General features: G+C 42.3%; 1 pseudogene; it reads left to right on the forward strand.

Moving 5' to 3' along the window:
• Positions 1 to 17,529: 17,529 nt before the first annotated feature.
• On the forward strand, positions 17,530 to 21,416 carry LOC138560779 (MOB kinase activator 1B pseudogene; annotated as a pseudogene).
• The last annotated feature ends 1,032 nt before the right edge of the window (positions 21,417 to 22,448 follow it).

The following is a 22,448-nucleotide window of genomic DNA, read 5'->3' on the forward strand; positions in this document are numbered from 1 at the left end:
TCAAGGCCATGGCATCCTGGATAGCCTGGCACCATTTCTTATTTCATTTAGTTTTACAAATAAGCTTAACATCCAAAGTTAAATAGTTATAAAGAGCCATTTCATTTGCTCTGTGGCTCCTATCTGGATGTGAACTGCCATGGAGTTCTACTAGGCAGCACCATGTCAAAAGAATTAACCTAATTGCTCTCACGTTATAAGTAGAACGTTTTTTTATATCCTTTTTCAAGTTCTTTTTATTGACAATTTAAGTAGAATACCATTTCATGACTGGTAATGCAACATCAACATCTATTGTTTTCTTACACAAAAGCACACAAATTCAAAATCTGAAAATAAGAAAAACTCATAAATCAACAAGACCTAACTACTTCCCTCTCCAGCCGTTATCCCTTCATACAGGCCCACCCACATATGTGAAAAAAGAACCTCTGTATCTTTTCTGTCACAGAGTAGCACTCACATAAAATTTGTCTAACCTCTGACCAGAAATAGGGGAATACACATGACAGGCGATTTCATAACCTGAAGGCATGTACTGTGTGCTCCTTAGAATTCATTTGGGTCTAGGGGCTTGGAAAAGTGGTATGTGACATAATAATATGACATGATATGGTATTTATAATGCGCCTGTATACAAGTGTTTCTAGGCACCACAAGACAAGGGTGGGAAGACAGTATAAATGATCCTACCAGGCCTTGTATCATTTGGATCGTGCAAGTGCAAAAACGTGAGTTGCAGGGGTAAGGGAGCGGGGGAAGTGCAGGGAAGAGGGAATGTGGAAGTGCGCACAGGGCAGCAAGCTCTGAGTAAGGGCAGCTAGGGCAGCGCGGCTCTGGGTAAGTGTAGGTGGCAGGGGGTTGTAGGGTTGCAGTTAAAACCCCTTGGTGTGCAGTAGGCAAAGAGGCAGTGCAGGGAAGACTAGTTGTGGAGGAGTCTGATACCCGGTGAACTCAGGGGGTACCAAGCGTCTAGTCAGCGCAGCAGAGCAGATAAGTTACCAAGGAAGCGAGAGAGAGAAGTCAGAGGAGAAAAGGAAGGTATTGAGCTGCTTTTGGAACTTTAGGTGGTCTGGCTCATGTCTGAGAGGGTCAGGGAGGCCATTCCAGAGGAAGGCACCTGAAGGGGAGAGAGATCTACCCCCCACTCTCTGCTTGGAGATGCTTCAGACCCTCAGAGATTTGGAGGTAGCTGACCAAAGGGCTCTAGAAGGAAGGTATTTCAGAAGAGAGAGATGGATGTAGTGCGGGCCACGGCCCCAGAAAGACTTGTGGACGATGCATGAGAGTCTTGAACTTGACCCTTGTAGCCATCAGGAACCAGTGAAAAGATTTCAGGGCTGAAGAGATACATTCCCTGGCCTTGAGGCCAAGGTCAAGTCTTGCAGTCAAGTTCTGGATTAGTTGCAGAGGGCGAAGAGTAGAGGTAGACAGATTGAGAAAGAGGCTGTTGCAGTAGTCCAGTCTGGAGAGAACCACGGCCCTGTAGACGGTCAGCTCCTGAGCGGGAAAGGGAAACAAGGTAGAAAATAGGAGGTGCAGCTGGAATTGGGCCTTCTTGGCAAGGTCTGTGATGTGAGGAGAGAAGGAGAGAGTGGAGACGAAGATGAAACCAAGTTATTTTGCCAAACAGGTAGGCAAAGGTGGAGGACCCATGGCGGGCGGGAAGAGTGATTGAGGGAAAGCGGGAGCAGGGGTTTCAATAAGAAGGATCTCCGTCTTACTGGCACTAAAGCAGACATTTTTGGAGGTGCACCAGTCATGAATCACAGATAGAGAGTCAGGATTGAGCGAGGAAGGAGAGGAGGCTGAGGAGAGTCTGAAAGAGAATAGAGTGTCATCCACATAAGACTGAAAGTTAAAGGAGAAGGTGGAGATCAAACGGGCCAAAGGGGCCAGATAGACGTTAAAGAGCCAGGGTGAGACTATAGAGCCCTGGGGGACCACAAGTGGAAAGAGTGGTGGTGGATAGAAAGGATCCAAGTTGGACCTGGGAGGGACGGTCCACGAGGAAGGGGATGGTCCACGAGGAAGGGGATCAGCCATGCAAGGGCCTGATCCGTAATGCCCAGGTTCTCAAGGAGTCCATTGATCAGCGTGGCTTGATTGACTGTGTCAAAGGCAAATGGAAGGTCAAGAAGGATGAGGACAGAGAGCGAGCTGGAGTCAAAATTAGAGAGTAGAACTTCACAGGTTTTCAGGAGAGCAACGTGCCTCTGGCTGCTCTGAAGCCAGACTGGTGGTCATGGAGACAACCAAAAGAGTCAGTACAGTACAATGTGAGCCTATTAGGGCATAGGGCATCTGTTCAATTGCTATAACTCCCCACGGTTTTTGTAACCATTTTCTGTTACGAAGTGTCTCAGTTCATGCCCACCAGAAGGCATCAAGTTGAGAGAGTCAGGTTGGCTAATATTTTCTACTTATTATTACACTTGTGTCCCATTGTCCTACCCCCCCCCCCCCCCCCAACTCCCAAAATCAATAGATCATCAAAGATGTCAGTTCTGCATGACAGTGAACCATGGCCTAGTATGGTGCATGGATTTGTTCAACAATTGTATATCCCATCACAACTGTTCCCATTCTGTGTCTGGCATAAGCCTGCCCAATCCTATTTTCCTGTGCTAGGGTAAAACACTTATTTATAATGCCCTTCAGCTGATTGTATACATTTATATACAGCTGTGATAAGTTGTTTGGAGTGTTTATGCAATTGAAGTAATTTCTCAAAATTAGATAACTGTTTGCAAGCTGCCTCTTTAATGGCTGGTTGCATTAACCAATGCCTAAACTGAAGGTAAGGGAATCAGTCCTACTTGCTTTGGTGGAGAGCTTCTTTACATTGCTGGAAAGAATGTACAATGTCCCATTTGAACACGTCCCCCAACAATCTACACCCACCTCACGCCCATTTTCTGAATGAAGAGCGTGACCGAGCCAAAGTAAAGCTGGGATTGTAATGATTCAGGGTGAATGGGGATGGAAATTATGCTAGTTTATATTTTGAAGACAAGTGATCCAAAGTTCTGGCAATGATAATGGTGACCCTGCTAGCATATATATTTGTGGGCCTTTCATTTTTGTCTAACCCCGAAACAAAAGTACCCATCCGTGAATGGTCCATCCATGCCCAACTATTCCAAAGTAATTTGTAGGTGTACAGCATCAAAGAAATACCCAAAATCCAAAAGAGTCAAATGACCACTGGATTTACCAAAACTGGAGAAAAGTTATTTGGACATCAAAACTATAAAGGGCCTGAAAAATTCAAGATGAGATAAACACTGATCTGTATAGATTCTGTATGCACTAACTAAGAAATGTTCAAAGGGCCTGCCTCAAGAGATCCTTTTCTTTTAGGTGCAGTTAAGTTGAACAGTTTGTTGCATAGCAAGAGTTCAGCCTTCTAGGAATATTAATTGCCAAATATATTATGTTCTCCTGGGCACAGTGAAAGGGGGCCAATTGCACCCTCTTCTTGTCATCTGTGAGGGTTAAATTTGCCATTTCTTGGAGATGAAGAAAGCCCAGCGCCGCAAACATTTCTGCCCCTTTCTGAGGATCCCAGGCTGCTACCCTTCTATGCTTTATATCAGTGGTCTGTCCAAGAGGATCTGCCCAATGGGGACTACTATAAGAAGAGGAAAAATGTAGAATCAGGTGTAACATTCCTATGGTGAAAGGCATCACCCCAGGACAAGTATACCGAGCTAGCATTCTGCCCCCTGCACTCACAGCTTACTGGAGGAAATACACTCAATTTGAAAGGCCAACATCACAATGCTTGGAAGATAACAGTGATTCAGGTGCATCCAGCAATGGTGGCAGCATACCAGAAATGGTGCCATCAATGCGATAGGAAAAGAGCAGTGGCACCCAGTTGAATTTGGGGGAATGGCGCTTATCCAGAACAAGTGAAACACTACAGGGGTCCTTCTGGGCCCGTACCCATGCATGGCTGGGGCCGAACAGGGTGGTGGACTCTCCCTAGCAAGGGATTCAATGGTTTAGAGTGTTGACTAAGGTATGGCGCGTTGCCTGTAAAAGGAGACAAGATTTTAGTAATTGCAGCAACGCATTCATGGGGCTAGAATCATGAGTAAGAAGCCCAAGAAGCACAAAAATCAAAAGCGCATTTCTTTGGGCCTGTGCTGCTACATACACCAAGAATATAATGGATTGACTGGAGATAGTGGGGGAGGATTTAAATCCCAGCAAGGGGCTGATCATGCATAGAGTCCTTAGATAGACTTCATGAAAACTCTGATGTGCTGGACTTGTGGCTGGTTTTTGTGGAGGGAATGCTTGAGTTGCTAGCAACATGACTAAGTGATTTGGAGAAGGGCACCACTAACACATATAGAAAGGCAACAGCCCTGGAGGCAAGACTGCAAGATTCAGTGCAGAAGTAGAACATTATTTTGTCCTTTCAGCATTGTGCTGCGAATGCGATTTATAACTTAGCGGAGAAGGTGGGATGCTTTATAATCGTTCTTTTTTTCCCCAAAAATCTTTTTTCACGCTATCAAAGTTAGCACACAGAAAGACATGAATCTCAAAGAAACAGATTTACCTCTGCAAACTCCTAACCAGACGATACCAATAAATTCGACATCGCCTTTGGCTATAGTAGAGGTAATTGCCCCCTTCACGTGGTCATCTGTTGTTGAGGCTGCTGTGCCAACTTTACCCATCTCCTACCAGCCATTAAATGATCTAATCTGAGAGCTTGACCATTCTGAAAACAGTCAGACCCATAGCTCTTGTGACAAAAGCATTGTACCGGACCCCCAGTCTACAAAGTGTATTGAGCGGCCGAGTACAGGCGAAAATTTGGTCTCGAATGCCGCACTTGATCACTTGAGAAAAGCAGTAGACAAGTATTTGTCACAATGCTTCCAGCCAGTAGCACATGAAAAAAATCCTACACCAATTTTAGTAGACCCCCAATTGCAGCATTGGCTCTTAGCTAGTGGTGTTCATATGCACCCGACGATCCCGCAAAACCCTCTAATAAATGCCAGAGTATCCGGCATTCCTTCACAAACGTACTCGGACAATATTGAGCAATCTTTAAAATTTGACAATCAAAGCCACCGACCCAGGTGAAAGATGTGGCTATTTCCTCTTCGTGGCACACCCAACAAAATAACACAAGCTGCCATTCTCTGATTTTGAAATGCAGGGAATGATCTTTTAAGACTTATGATCTGAATAGATGCAGCATACTCAATATCTTCTCTGAATTAGTCAAAGTAGAAGATATCACCTCCCGTGACACTGAACAGATCAAATTCTTATCCGATACCACATGTTCAGTAGTAAGACTTTGGATTCCATCTGGGGTCGTCCTGAATACCATATGGAAAGCAAAAATGCAACATTTTAGCATGGGCTTTCTGATTGCACAAGACCCGGCCCGGCCCGAATGAATGTAAGAAGTGAACCACAACATCCGATTGCTAATACCTACACAGGTGCTAACCCTTTAATGTCATAACCACCAACACAGCCCTAATGTTCATCATTTTCTATTGCTAGTTGGAACACACGCGGACATTCACATTTACAAACATCAATTTGCAGTTTCCTCATTGAATATGATGTCATTGCACTTCAAGAAACATGGCTCACGAACGTACCTGCATGGAACAACTATGAAGTGGTATTGTTACCAGCCATTGCAGCGATAAAAGGCAGGCCTTCATCAGGCCTTTTGGTGGGTGTTAACATGAGCAAAGGTCTCTCGGTCTTGCAATGGGATTCTGTGACTGCTTACATACAGCTAGTTAAAATCATGTGCCCGCCCCACAGGATTGCTCTAATTAACATCTACCGTAATCCCCTCGGATTAACAGATGATGCATTCTACTCAGGTCTGACAAGACTACTGACAAGACTACTTGACCTTTTGATGATTACCCCAGACATTACTGATACAATCATAGTGGGAGATCTCAACCTGGACTGTCTGTGCCCTAAAAGCAAACCTAATTCTCTTAGAGTCAATCGTTGGTCCACTTTCATGTCAGAAAGAAATGTTCACATGGTTAACGGCTCCATGGAAGGTGATAGTCCGGCCCGACCTACTTAGCAAAGGGAGACAGTGAGTAGCATCAGTGACTACATTTATGTTCACTCGAATCTGAGTGGGAAAATACAATAATTTGAAGTTATCCCCCAATCGTACAGTGACCATCATTTGTTAGCACTAAAGATTGATTGGCTACGTGACCCAATTAGAAAAAAGAAGCTATGCCAAGACCTAGTAGTCAATAATGCCAAATACCAGTTTCCATTGGTCCCAATCTCACCTGAAGGGAACTGCATAGAATGATTGCCTTAAACAACAAAGCTCAAGTTCCCACTCATTATCCAAATCTACTTTTACCATTTAGCAACTCAAATAAGACCACTGGTCGAGCGAGGTCTCTTCACACACACACGTTTAATATTGAAATAAATACATTTTCTTGTAGAATCAGTCGTCTCAGATTCAGCTCCTGAAAACTGCCAAGTGCAGATACCATAACTGGCTCCGCCAACATCGAGCAAAGATCTTACAAAATGACAGTGAGCACATGCTGAGACTGATAGCTAGTAAAAACTGCAGAAACATGGGCTGTCTTTAATCTCTGTGCCCAAAAAGACTCAGCCTTTAGTACAGCCACACAATGTCACTGAGGCACAATGGATTCTTTACTATACCAACTTATATGCAAACCCTAATTTCTCAAACTTTGTCTCAGTTCCTGAGTATAATGAAGGGTGCATAGTAGAATGATCACCCTCCATTATCGAAGACTGTATTAAGAAGATCAGCTCATCTAGGGCGATGGGCCCGGATGAGTTTAGTAATTCCATGTTTAAAGCAAATCCATCTGTCTGGGCGTCGATTTTGAACAGGCTCCTTCAACAGGTTATTTCATCACAGACTATTCCTCTGTCCTGGAAGGCGTCTATAATTGTGCCGATTCACAAAAAGGGTGACCGTACACAACCGCACAATTGTAGACCTATCGCGCTTTTAGACGCTCCAGGGAAAATCTTTGCCAAATTGATCCTATGTGATTTCAATGAGTGGACAAAGATTACCAACAAACGAGATCCGTTTCGGATGGGGTTTTTGGCAGGAATGGGTACCAACATAAACCTGCTTTGTCTTAATGCCATAAAAACACAATGTCAAGGACTAAAACAGCCAGTGTATTTTGCATTCATTGACCTGCACACTGCTTTTGATGCTATTTCTAGGCCTCTTCTCATATCCAAATTAAGATGAGATAATTGTCCTCAGACTCTGTTGGAAATTATTTATCTGTTGCACTCTCAAACCTCAATTTGCATTCGATTAACCCTAGAGGGACTGTCATCTGCCTCAATACCCACTGCACGTGGTCTTAAGCTAGGTTGCCTACTTGCATCTGCAATCTTTAACTATTTCCTGCATGATGTCAGACAAGTTTTTGCGGCGGTGCTCTCAGATTCTCCAAAATTGAATGACATTCCCATCCAAACTCTCATGTATGCCGATGACCTGGTTCTCCTCTCGAAAACCACTAGTGGTTTGCAAAGACTGCTTGCAGCCTTCAACACCTACATAGAAAGTAATGTTTAAGAATTAATACAAAGAAAACCCAAATTGTTGTTTATTCGGCTAATAAATGGAGTGCAAATAACTTTGTATGGACAATTAAGCAAAACAAATTGTTAGTAGTTACAAATTATACTTACTTGGGCATGATATTTGAGGGCACTCCCATAGCTAAAGGCCACTTACAGTCTATGAATCAAAAATTGGATACAGCAATTTCGAAAGCTAAAGTTTTATTACATCGTTATGGTAATTTCACGCTAAAACCCACTTTAATGTACTGGTATCCTGTATGGCCTTGAAACTCAATCATTGTGGTCTACTCAGACCCTAGACAAACTTGAGGCAAAGTTTTGGAAAAGCAGTTTTACATCTTCCTCAGTGTGTTCCGGGGCCATGGTTACGTTATGAACTGGGACTAGTCTCCTAACATGCACAATATCAGTGGAAGATCTGCGCCTTATTTCTCAAATGTCTGATGTCAACCTGTGACAATAACATTCTGCAATGTCTGTCAAATTGCGTGTTTGCAACACATCACAATTTTGTTAAATGCTGGTTAAAAGGTATCTACTGCATTTTGCTAAGAGCTGAGGTTACTATAGATGTCCTGGTTACCAACCCTGATAAAGTTAAGGTCTCGATTTACTGTCATGATTGGATGAACATAAGAACCGAATGTCAGTGATACAAACATGACTCTTTCCAGAGGTTCAAACACAAAAGTGTTGGCTCACTGGAACCATATCTCCTTAAATTCCCATCCCCACAAATACGCTCTGGAATATTACGATTGGGCTTTAAGTTGTGGCATACTCGTGAGATTCTAGCTAGGCGCGAAGTGATTTCTGGTGAACTGAATTTCTGTCGATTTTGCTTAAATAGAGAGACGAGACCCTAGAATATCTACTGTCACTATGCCCCGCGCTGGTCCGAGAGCACCTGAAGTAGTTTGCACATCACTGCACCCACTTAGGAATGCTAGATACTGTGCAAAGATGGGCCTTTTTGTTGTGTGCGAGAAATGTATCCATCCAAACAGCAATTTAAATTTTTTTGATTTCGTTGAAATTAGATCTCTAGTGCACAATTTTATATGTTCAAATACTACATGGGGATTTTGTGTTTGTGTTAATTTTCTATTCTTAATGTTCTGTTTCTTTACTGATATTAGGTGTACATTTAATATTATGTTAACCATTTGATATGTATTTTAAAACAAATAAGATGTGTTCTATTTTTTTATTTATGATATGGATATTGAAAAGTTGATTTCATTCAGCTGAATCAATAGAAAATAAAAAAAATAATAATAATAATCTTTCAAGGGTGGCTAATATTCCACTTTTTGGGCTTCCTGGATACAGAGTATCAAGGAAATTTGGCCTCCCTGTTGAGATCCTTCTTTGATAATTAGGTTCTGACAGAAGCAAATAAAGGATTTGCGAATGTTGTTCAGGAATTCCATCTCCCCCACAAGGGCTTTGATGGGCTCTGCTGCTGGAGTGGGTACAATTTTGGCTACCTTATAGAGCACAGAATCTAAAGTGTTATTCCTGGTGCAACTATCAGAAGGATGAGATTAGCATATGGAGAAGCTTGGATCCTGCTCTTTCTGGACTTGGGTCCCATCCCTCCAAGACAAAAATTCTTGGAACAACATAAGCTCTTAGGAGCACGCCAATCAGGATTCCGTCCCAAACATGGTACTGAGACTGCCCTCATCGATTTGAAGGCTCAAATAGATGAACTACGAGACAAAGGTAAAACAGCCCTTCTCCTGTTGCTGGACCTTTCGGCTACATTCCACCTTGTCGACCACATTTTTCCAAAGGGGCTATAACCTGGATTGAGTCCTTCCTCAGTGACAGGACTATGAGGGTGTTCTCCCCTTCGGCAGTGGCTGATCCGATCCCCATTCTATGTGGAGTTCCCGAGGGGTCCTGAATCTCCCCCACCTTATACAACATATTTACTAAGCCCCTTTTTGATGATCCGGACCTTCTTGGTATCACCTACACTAATTATGCAGATGATACCCAGATTCTCCTCCACTTTCCGGGGATTACAACAAGGATTTGGCCTTGGTAAATAGGGTGTATCTCATCATCCAGGCCTAGTTGGCAACCCACGGTCTATGCCTGAATGATGATAAAAAAGAGCTAATCATCCTGGGTACTCACCTGAATCTTAAAAAATTAGGCCAAGACTACACCTCATTTGAGATTGATGGCAATATCATCAAGGTGTCCAAGTAGGTGCAGACACTTGGCTTTTATCTGGATTCCACCCTCTCCTTCGATAAACAGGCAAAATCCATGGCATCAGCCACAGCTTACACTTGTAAGCTCATCAGAGCAGGTAACACTTTCTCTCAGATGACAACTGCATTATTTTAGCTAGAGCCTTGATTTTGTCTAGGCTCGACTATTGCAATGCCCTATACATCGGTGCCAACAAATCTATCATCCACAGAATTCAAATCCTACAAAACAATGCCTTAAGAGCAGCTCTTGGCGTGTCCAAAAGATCGCATATTTCTAAGATCAGGCGCCAAAACAACTGGCTGTCTACCCAAAACAAAATCCATTTAAAAGTTGCATCCCTTGTTCACGAAGCTTTGAATAATGCCGCACCTAGCTATCTCATGGACAGATTCCTAAAGAGAAGCTCCATCCGACCGGCAAGAACCACCGATGTCAATAGCCTTATCATACCGCAATTCAGGCTGGCTAAGGCTGGGGGAGGGAGCTTCCAGATCCAAGCGGCCCAATTATGGAATTCATTGCCACATCCTCTACGTGAGAAGCAGCCCATATTCACCATCCTGTTGCCCATTTGTACATCTTCCCTTTAGGCTAGTGACAACCTGTTTGTGCCTCGTGACTGTGACAACCTGCTTGTGCCTGTATATATTCTATCCTGCTTGTATTCTGTATCTGATCTTCTACGGACAGTGTATATTTTGTTTTTGCTTGGAATCTGTAACTGACCTTCCATGGCCTGTATATATTTTGTTTTTGCTTATAATCTGTAACCATGTAACCCTAAGCCTTGCATATTCTATACTGCTGCGCCCGGTTGCCTTTGGGTCTGGTGCGCATTATAAGTGAATAAAACATACAAATAAACAAACAAACAAACAAACAAACAAACAAACAAACAAACAAACATTTGGTGAACCACGTAAGAGTCTACCTATGATAAGGTAAGACTTAGTTCTACAACCAGCTAAATTCAGGGTCTCAAATGCAGAGAAGGTGCACAAAGGAGGCCCAAGGGTTTTGAAATGCTGAGCAAGATGATAAAATGTGACTGTGTTTTTGGGGGATTATAATTTAGGAGTGTTTATTAAAACATACTAACAAACCGGGCATCAGTTTGTTCTAGTGTATGGTACAGGCGTGACTTTCTGTGGTGCCCTTTATTAACTCATCCTCCTTGACCACTAAACTGCATTTGACACTGTCAACCAACCTCCTTTCCTACTTCACTATCAAACATTAGCATCTGTGACTCTGATTTTCCCTTGATTGCCAACTGTCTAACTGACCAGTCCTTTTCCATCTCACAGAATACCAACATCTTTGCTCTGAGTTTCATTGAAGAAATTTAAGTTGAAATGACGGGACACGAAAATGTTAAGATTAATTGTTTTCAAAGTTGATGAGAATAGAAAATGGTAATTAACTGTACTACTTTTAGAGTAGGTCATATAATCCCTCACTGGCCTAGATTAGTTAGAGGTTTCCATCTTGAAAATATATATGCTTGCTTGCAAGATGGCTTCTATTCTAGCACATAGAAATAAGAATATGTTTACCCAATTGTTTGCAGTTGCACAAAGCTTTGTTTATGTAACCTTGCTCACGCCATTAATATATAGCCCAGTGCACACTAGCTCCACTTCAAACAGAGCTCTGAGAGGAGCTTTACATTTTATTATAATGAATGCACACAGCTGCACTGATAAAATTATTGCGGTTTAGGGAGTGCTCCGCAGAAACCTTGGGTTGGCTGCTTATATGTGAAGACACTAAAGAGAAATTTGGGGAATGAGAGGAACCTCCTTAAATGAAGTCTTAAATTCTTTACTGGACTCATAGAATGCAATGTATTAGGGCGTAAAGTGAGACAAAGAGTGTGGGGAGTTACACAGGTTGGGAACTTGGTCTGAAGTTGTCTCGTTTAATGTACGTAGCTGTTTCATTCTCTGCTATTGATGCTAGTAAACAGTTATTGAACCTACCCTTTCTAAATCGTAAGCCGAATCTGAGTATTTTCTTCATCACAATCTCTCTCCAAATAGGTCTTCCTCAAGGCACCACTCTTAACCCACTTCTCTTCATGTACTACACTTCCTCACTTAGCAAACTAATCTCTTCCCTTTCTGTTCCCTTAAGATCTATTTGTCGAATGACATTCTAATCTTTTTTCCTTCCCGTCTTTCGCCACTGACCTATACGACCATATACTCAACCGTCTCTCTGTCATTCACCACTGGACGGCACTCAGGTTCCCCATGCTCATCTCTTTCAAGACTGGAATAATCTACAATTCAGCTCCCTATTTCCCTGCCCCTCCTCGTCTCCATGCTCTTCTCTACCCCTGATCTTTTCACCTCAGCTCCTCAGGCTTGCAAACTTGGGGTCTTCTTCAAAAGCAAATTAAAGCACCAGCAAATCTTTACCTTGCAGTCACAGCAGATACTTCGAACCTTCTGAATATGTACACAATCTTTCGTTACCTCACTTACCACTCACCTAAAACCTTGATCTTCGCCCTGGTTCTCATCCGACTTGATTACTGCTCTAGCCACCTCCTGGGCCTTCCTCTCTCCCCTTTTTTCCCTGTGATAAAATTCGAAACTTTGCAACCCTCACATCTTCTACAACCCCCTCCTAGTATTTGAGTCCTTCCATGGAATGCCCCACATTTACCTGACCAACTCTCTCTCCCTTTACTCCCCTCCTACTATCTTGAAGTCTCCACCCTCATTTATTCTGTCAGTTCCTAACCTGCCTGCACTGCATTCTGCTTCTATTCCTTTAGTACCAAAAGAACGGATTGTAATTAATTTCTGCGTCTGGAATATTCACACTTTCAATGTTCTGATGCACACATTTCCTCTCCTCCATTGGATTACCCAGCTTCTCAACTTTCATATGTCTTTTTATAAAGAATCCCTAAAGGGCCTGCTCTGCTCACTGTTATTTTCTTTTTGGCACAGTGTTTGCAATTACAATGCTCATACATTTGTTCAATAATGCAAAGAATGAAAATATAAGGAGTAGAATGACCAATGGAGAAGCAATACCCTGGACCTATAATACCTCAGTGGATAAGTATCCAGTTGACTGGCATCTATTAACCAGTATTGCCCCAAAAGCTGCCTTTAGCAATGCAAGATAACTTCAAGAGTCTTTGCAAACATCTCAGTTTTTCATTCCTCCTCCACTATGTTATTCATTGCGGAAGTGTAATGATACACTAGGAACTGGGGATGGCAATTTATCACTCAAAGATCCTCTCAAAAGGTGAGTATTATGTATCCATTCAGCACTTAGATCTTCCGTGAAACATAGCACTGCTCCTTGAACATAGATGGAATCCAAGATGTAGACATTGTTTGTGCAGCTAACTCATTTTCTCCTCACGCACACCGCACCTTTGCAGCTTAGCGGAAGGCACAGATTAATTTCACACACCCTGTACACACATATAACACAAACACTATTGCACAACACCTCTGTCATAAGAAAGTAGCTACCTTTAATGACAAAAGTTAGAATTGTAGCTTCTCACATAACTCTCTATCCCCTTAAACACAATCCGCCCCTCTTTAGTTCGTAGTATGCGCCCATTCACATCCCATTCGGACGTGGGTGACTGGTAGGGTCTTGGCCTCCCTTAAATAACTATAATGGCTGAAATGTACACATGCATAATAGCACCTTCCAATTCTCCCAAATTTTTGGCTCAGGTCATTCTGAGGGCGTTCAACCAACAGCGCTTGGGACCACAATTATGGTGAAAGGCACTACACAAATGTCAAAATGAATGAATTAATGAATACAAAATCAAGCAGGACTTCACCAGGAATAATGCAGCATGTTGCAAAGAAATGGGCTACTAAACCCATTCCTTCCCATAGGACTCAATGGTGCAGTGATTTTGCTTATGGTCCATGCACAGCTGCTAATGATCTTCATGATCAAAATGACCATCACCAACTGGCCTCCACCTTGAGGCTGATATTTAGTGTAAACCTGAGCACTGATTTAACAGCACAACTGTTGTCTCTCACTCCACCTCCGTCTTGTCTGTGCTCCGTCTTGCAGGCCATTTCTTTTACCTTGTGTCCCTCTATTCCACTGAACACATCCCTTCCCATCTGCACACATAACAATGCATCGCTGAGCAAGTGTTGAAATGCATTCCATAAATAAGAAAAACTTCCATCAGAGAATCTAAATCTCTAGCAAAAGGGGCAGTCTCTCATGAACTGCTAGGTCATATTCCTTCTGCCCAAAGCAATACCAATTAAAATCCTTCCGTCCATCACGTTTTGGTTTTAGTTCACATGTATTACCTGTCCATGGCCTCTACGGCTCTCCATACAGACAAAACCAGATGTATTTCCTCTACCACAGACACTGGGGCTCATTTTTAGTTCCCTGATATCCTGCTGGTAATTCCGGTGGGATACCGGCGAACTACCATACTGTCTCTGCCACCCGATATCCCGTGTTACAGGATGATAAGGACATCAGAGACGCTGGTAACTCCCCATTCCATGGAGTTCCATAGGACTTCATGGGATGGGGTTGCCTGAATCACCGGCACTGTTAGGAACGGTGCCAGTGATTCAGGCATGTATCTGCCGGTAGGGGCCCGACCTACCGGCAGACTTGTAGTTTGCTAGTCCAGGAAGGTGCCGTATTCGTTATTGCCGGCACCTTATTTCCGGACCGGCAAACGTCTAATGAGCCTAACTGTCCATCTTGCTGCTTTGTACGAGTACAATTCACAGCACGAGTCACCTCCTCTTCTACCACAGTCCTGCCTTGATCGAATTGGTTTGTAATACTTTTCATCTGTAACAGAATTTAAAAATATGAGATTATTTATGGGAACATTGGAGTAGAGGATAGGTTCTAGGTGATGAACACTCCTTTGCTGAGCTCTGTGCATAGTTATCTTCGAATTGTTCTGTTGGTTGCAAGGTCACAGGTTGGAAGAGGTAAACCCAATACCTCTTACTGGGGAAATTTCAAAGAGAATATCCTGGTTACCTTGCAGTATAAGTAGTCGGGCCCTTATTAATGAAAGGATCTCAAGCGTTACTGCTGTGGTTGTCACATGAAAGTTTTTATTTGTTTTGTCATAAGGTTTAGACAAATTGTCTAGTTGGTGAAGGTCAGCCGACACGTGTTTCAACCCCTCAGGGTCTTTATCAAGGCAGGCAAATCCAGTCGGTTTGTAGAGCCAATGGCTAATGAACGTCCCATTAGTAGGAAATGGTGGGCTGATGCCTGCATTCTGCTCGCTCCGTTCGTCGATTATTTATGGGAACATGCTGGTGCATTGGAATTAATCTCTCAAACAGTACTCAATCTACTGCCCTTTTTTGTGTGTTTTTTATATTATGCTTGGCTTAATAACAAACTGTTCCCAAAATAATAGCAAAAGATTAAAAGAGAACAATAGCAAATATATGAAAAGTTACACACATTAAAATTCATATTCCCTATTATACACAAATAGAAAAAGCAGAACAAAATCCTAAAATTTCATGAATCATGTAAAAATGCATTATAGATACAAGGTCCAATAGTAAGAATAATATATACAATAAAATGTCTTTATATTGCCTATTGCCCAGTAGGATATCCGCTCCTTCTGTTGTGTGTCCTTATTGAAGGGGCCTAGCTATGCATTCTCTGATGCCCACCTGGCAGCTGGATGAAGATCGTCTCAACAAAAATGTCCTACGCTCACTGGGTATGGGAGCTCAGGGTTTATTAGTGTCCTACAAAATTGCCATGAATTGTTTAGCTTGAACAAGCACAGTTGATTATGAAATAGATTCTCGGGTCCATATCCGCCACAATCAATCAGATAATATAAAAAAGTCCCAAGAAAGCCATAAATCCAGAAACCCCTAAACTGCACAGTCCCTGGTTGTAGGGCCACTGCACTATAGGTGGAACTAACTGGGTTAAACAGCAAACATTAAACGTAGGTTGTAGCTGTCAATGATGAGAGATCTTTCGGTTGGGTGATATTGTCTGTAAATATGTGCTCTGTAAAGCGCTTTGGATTAAGGCGCTATATAAATAACACATCGTTATCATTATCTCCAATTTCAAATCCTTAGGCACAACAATATTTACAATTTCATAAGGATTGGTCAATCAAAAATCCGAGGTCCTGCCACATTCAGGACTATGCAAAGTCTTAACGTTGAGTCACTCTCCCCAGTTTGATATGCTTTTGCTATTAAATCATTGCCTATTTCCTTTTGGTACATACAGATATGTGCATAATTATGTACTTTGCTTCTTTTCGCATTCGTCAAATGGTCAAATGTCTGGATGCACCTGCTGTGATTACTTTCTCTTGTCTCTAGCCGCTGATACTGGATCTGATGGAGCCATCATTATGCAACATCTTCAAGGCCAAGCATTAAGACATATGCATGATGATACTTTCATAGGTATATGAATATCATTATTGGAATAAAACTCAGCCATAGCTATTGAATTAGTCCAGTTAGACAGTTGTTGTTTTATTTATTGACATTTTTTAATGAAGCATTGTGGATACTCTTGTGTTTTATTAGTTCTCTCAATTTGCCTATTTGTCTGGGAATACAAAGCAGAAGATTGATGCAGCTCCATTTCATTACATTATTCAAATCTTTTTTAAATGTATTGGCTTCCTAATCATAGAAGGAACTCCATGCCTACAATACATTTCTTTCAGTAAGCCTTGTGCTAACCTAATTGCAGATGGCATACTTTATTAAGCCATACATAACCAATTTTAGAAAAGAGACACATAACAAACTCAAATGCAGTATTTCTAGACGAACAGGAAGGCATGCAATAAAATTCCATGCCACTGTGTACCAGAAAAAGGCAATTTTAGCAATTACTGCTTGTTTATTCTGTAAACGCCTTAGAATATGCACAGACTCCATGTAATTTCACACACCTTTCAATATCCCTATCCAAGGATAGCCATCATAGCCAGTGGGCAGTGAGCTCAGGTCTATTTCTGAATGGCCTGATACTAAACTGATTTAGCCTCACTTCATCTCATTCTCATCATGTACCTATTTTGTCCTTAAAGTTGGATACATATTCTTCCGCAAGAGATTTAGTTCCTGTGTCTTTTTAACTGCTCACTTGAGTATCCCCTCGCACAATAGAATATCTTCTGCTTGGCTATAACAGCCAACATCTCCAAATTACTTGTACATTCTCTCCAAATGAATTCTCAGCAACTTCCATCATTTTAGAAAGATTCTCAGATTCATGTAGAAGTAAATCATCAGCCTTGTCATTCTGTACTGCAGGCTGCAAATACAAAGTTAAACTCAAGGAAAAATCTTTAATCTGGCTTGATTTTCTATCCACATGTGGCCACCTTTAATTATACCAAGTTATGATGATCTATACTATTATTAAATGGTTGTTGTGCATATTCAAGATACTACATTTATCCTGATATGCTAATGTATTTCACTGTGGCAATATTGGTATGTCATTTTTGTTCCTGGCATCAAACGTTTATAGGGGTACTGTAGATGTTTATTCACTGGCCCCAGAAGCCTGTGTTGTCTGTTTCTACAGTTCCATGGCAGTGTTGTCCCAGTTATGGAACATTATAATGCTGGCATGATAATGTGTTGTATTGGGATAATAATGGCATTCCTTTGTTTAGAGTGCTGTCACAATTTAAAGTTTTTGTACTTCACCTATCAACGCTGCAGTGGTCTTGCAGCACCAGAGCTTGCCTGGGAGGTTACATATGGTGCCCTCTTCAGGGGCAGCCAGAGCATGTCCGGCTAGAGGAAAGGAAGAAAGGAGAGGGGAAGAGGAATAGGATAGAAGACAACATTGTCTTACTATTGGACAATTACATGGCGGTTTAGAAAGAGGTTGTGTGATTATGAAAGTAGAGATGCATGGCTAATCATCGGAATTCGCGCCTTGAAACACTTGTCCATAGGCGTGTTAGTAATGCCAGATCATATCATATCAAGAGCATGAAATGTAATGTTGATCAGAAAGAGGAACAATACAACATCATGTTGTAAAAGAACATTTTCCATGGATTTCTAACCCATTGGAAGGCGGTACTAGAATTAGTCAAACCATGGTTGTTTGATGAACCCGAAATGTGCTCAGGCATGCCATTTTAGTGTGGAGTCTTGATTATCAGGTAATGTTTTAGGCACACTCTGCCAATCTACTGGAACATGGTCTGGGACTCCTAAGCCGCTCTGAAACACTTGTGTATGAGCGCGATAGAAATAAAATATCAATATCAATATCAATAAGCCAAGTGCAAGTAGTGACATAGATGAGAATTGGCTCTGCAAGGTTAAATAACGTGGGGAACCCAAAAGGACAGCAGGAATAGAGAGGAAGTGGTGAACCATCCCTCCAAGAGCCATACATGCATGTCCTCCCAGTAGGGCGGTGAGGGGAAGTTCATTAATGCAAGCAGTGGGTGAATTAATGTTAATTGTATTGGTGACAGCTGCCACCTAGATGTGTAGGATGACCTATCTGTATGAATTAGAGGAGTCTGCTATATTCCTTACCATGACTTCCTTTTGGGTGGCCGAGATTCTTGAAAACATAAATTCGCTACCATTGGGCTCCTATCCCTCTGCTCGAGAGTAGGAATTCAGAAAGGATCCATTGATGGAAGATGTATCTTTAGGAATATGAGAAAACTGAACCCTGGTCAGAGCGGCTCAGCCATCAAGCACTGAAGCCTAAAGTCCTATGCCGCCCTCCCATAGGAGCAGAAGAGTCCATCACAAGTTAGGTGACCAAGAGAAAACAAACCTTTTGCCACCAGAATTTGCAGCTCCAAAGATACCTGTAGTGACAGTGCGGACACATGGGAGAGGAACACAACATCGTGTGGAATATTTATGGTCTAGAAACAAATAGTCAAAGGATAGGTTAGGAAGGCACTGCCTAAAGCGTCACTGAAATTTGGAACAAAGCACAACCTAGTATAGCACTGGGCTTGTTAGCAATGGTACTGTGGCAACACTGGCATGCATGGAGCTGTTGAACCGGGCACATCTTAAAAGTGGCTTGCTAATGTTTTAGCTGAGAGCCTGGAACTTAGGGCTGAACATTGGAATATTTTATAACCTTGAATGTAGTGGCAAGGCCTATGTTTTGGCACTTATAATTATTTTTGATCAATTAGCACAGGTACCGCGATGTGCGATATGCGTAAAATTATACATCTCCTGTTCAATATTTAATGCAGGTGTAGGTCTTATTGGCCCATTGTTTATGATTGCCATTTTTCTCCATGTTTTGGTGGCACTCTGTATCAGGCACTGTTTCCGGTGATGTGCCACACAGAAGACAGTATTCTGAGAAGCCCAGGCAATATGTATTCCGATGAAATCCTCCTCTGTACAGTTGCTAACGTGGCATCTGAAATAATGGGATATTCCATGGGTACACATGTAGAACTGCCTGCAAATCCTATGGTGTTTTATTCCATTTCGGGAAAATATTGACAGCCCACCACATCAACAAACGCCGCTGGACGTCAAGCATTTCACCAGCGACACACCACACAGAGCACACTTGTCACAAAGAGAGGACGGAGAAAAACAGTTGAGCATGAGCGTATTTGCTTATTTATTATTTTGTAAAGTTCTCACCGCAAAGTGAATTGCCTCTTGTCACTAGGAAGCGTTGGACAAGGAGGAGAGACACTCAGGGGGAAGGAAGAGTGAGGGGGTGCGAGGTGCAAGAAGAACGGGCAGTCACATCAGAAGTAGGGCGTGCAGTTCAGAAAGACAGGATTTAACTGCAGTCCTGAATTGCATTGGAGAGTCTATGGCATTGAATGGCAGTAAAACGGCACACACCTGTGCTACCAAGCTGCAATCTCTACCCCCCAGTAGGGTAAACGCAACCATTAAAAGAACAGCGCTTGATGTTGGGAGTCAAATGTTCATAATCACAAGGCGTAAATGAGCATCAAAAGATAACAAACTGCTATGCCCCCCAGAGGCCTTGAGGGTATAAACTGGATCATATATTATATTTCTGGTGGTATTTTTTGCGTTATGGTAAATTACAGCCTGCACACACTTTGCACCATATCACATAACATGTATGTTCCACTGCTCTTATTCTGCACCCACTTATTTTGCAGAGGTAATTTCATGTCAGATACACAAAGGTCACCAATCACCCCACCACAGGCCTCAGATTGAAAAGGAGTTTACACTGTAGACTTAACCCCCAACCTAGCACATGTGGCAGACTTTCCTTCCTCTGGAAGAAACTACGAAGCCATGAAAGAAAGAGAGGAGAAGAGAAAGAAAGAATGAAAGGAAGAAAGAAAGAAAGAAAGAAAGAAAGAAAGAAAGAAAGAAAGAAAGAAAGAAAGAAAGAAAGAAAGAAAGAAAGAAACGAACGAAGAAAGGAAGAAAGAAGGAGAGAGAGAAAGAAAGAAAGAAAGAAACAAAGGAAGGAAGAGAGAGAGAGAGAGAAAGGGAAAAGAGATTGATACCTAATTGAGAAAATAGAAGCAATTATGCCTAGAAGAGAGGTGGAGATGGGAAGAAAGGAAAAGTAGGCAGTGTCTAGGGGGGATGGAATAGGTCTGTGGTTTAGGTACTTTGTAAAAATTAAAAATAATGAGAGAATGAGGGTGGTTTTGCTCTCTCTGGAAGCAAGTGTGGCTGTGCTCTTCAAACTGCCCCCATCCCCCACCACCTCAGTGCTTGCCTCCTCCTGTGTTTGCATCAGCTGCTGGAAATGGTACACAGGCTGCCACCATGAGTCTTCTCTGATCCAGTCGCTCTTTCGAAGACCTACAAACCAAAGAAAAACCTTCCAGAAGGATCACATGAGTAGGAGCTGCTGGAAAATGCAGAGGCCACACAGGCAAGTGACAATCTCCGAATGGCGATTGTTCTGCCAAAAGGGGAAGATTGACAAGAACGGGGGCCAGTTAACACTGTGCATTTCTTCATTCAGAACTATTTGCTCTATAGAAGCATTACAGACTTCTGCACTGAGGAAAGCTGCCCGATGATGGCTGTTGGTCGCAAATATGAGTACCACTGGACTGATGGGAGAAACTCAAAGAAGCACATCAAGTGCTCTTCCCCAAAATACATTGATTACCAGATGACATGGGTGCAGGACCAGCTGGATGATGAGACGTTATTTCCGTCAAAGATAGGAGTTCCCTGTCCATGTCTGTGGCTAGAACCCTCCTCAAGTGTCTCTTCAGAGTGGATGTGCACATTTACCATCAACACGTTCATCCAGTTGTTCAGCTCCAAGAGGAGGCTCCCCTTCACACATGGTTCAAGCAATTTATTTTTTTTGTCCAGGAATTCAACCTTAGTAACCGGAGAGAACTTTCCCCCTTGCTGGAACTGATTGCCAAGTGCTCCTCCAAGGACAGATACATGAACATACAACTGTGCAAATTGGCTTTTCTTGGAAGCAAGCCTTCCTTACAATGTTCGGTTCCTTCGGGCAGCCATGTCTGTGCTTTTACTAGGGGGAATAGTATTTGTAGATAGTTACGCACTGTCAAGTATTTGCGTGAGTGTTTGTTTTTAATCAAGTGTTGAGTGTTGAGGAATTTCTTCAAATCTGTAGTTTTAATACAACCACTTTAGGAAAATCGTTCTTGCCCAAGAAACATCGCCTTCAATATAAAATGACAGCAAGAACCTTAAAAGACGATGACGTGTATGAACAATGCTAAACCATTTACCACCGTACACCAACACTTGTTTAGCCATAAGCAAAGGGCATTTGTAATGCAAAATTAGCACTGCCTATAATTCTATAATTCTATACACGCAACAATGTATGTGATCTGCAATTGTGCTAGCCCATACAAAAATACCTTATAAGAGACTCATAATTAGCTTCCAGGAACTTGTGAGAAAGTTAAAAGAACTGTTTACACCGAAACACTTTATGAATTCTTATAAAAGACTTTTTTCACGTAAGAGCTTCTAAGATTCTGATAAAATCCCAGCATGAGAATCAATAAGACGTGTGTGTATGGGAAGCGGCACTGCGACTTGTGCAGTGTATGTGATTTGCCCAAAGACTTCAGTGATTCTGAGACCGAGATGTTGGCATGCAAACGGTCAGACTCCAGGCTCACTACTCCCTTTTGCAAACCACAAGAAGATTGACAGATGTGGACAGGTACTGAAACCACAAGAAGATTGACAGATGTGGATTGACAGATGTGGACAGGTACTGAAACCACAAGAAGATTGACAGATGTGGACAGGTACTGAAAGTGTATCCCATGTTAAGATGTAATCAAGAGCAAAGCCTCCCTATTTGCACCCAGAATTCTGATGCCAACACACAGAGGCCAACAGCAAATACAGCAAGGTACATGGGAGCAACGCTGGATGGGGGCGGGGGGAGAACCCCACAAAACATATAACAATGGACAACCACGTGACAAGCAGTACCTAGGATACATCACGTTTACATAGGTTGGACATGGGCCCCCACTCAAGACCAGGTAGACTGTGGGGGTGCAAACATTCTAAGAATGCAACACCCCCTAACAGCCAGCTGCT

Source organism: Ambystoma mexicanum, chromosome 1q, assembly GCF_040938575.1.
Source record: "Ambystoma mexicanum isolate Mex_15411 chromosome 1q, UKY_AmexF1_1, whole genome shotgun sequence".
NCBI classification, from domain to species: domain Eukaryota; kingdom Metazoa; phylum Chordata; class Amphibia; order Caudata; family Ambystomatidae; genus Ambystoma; species Ambystoma mexicanum.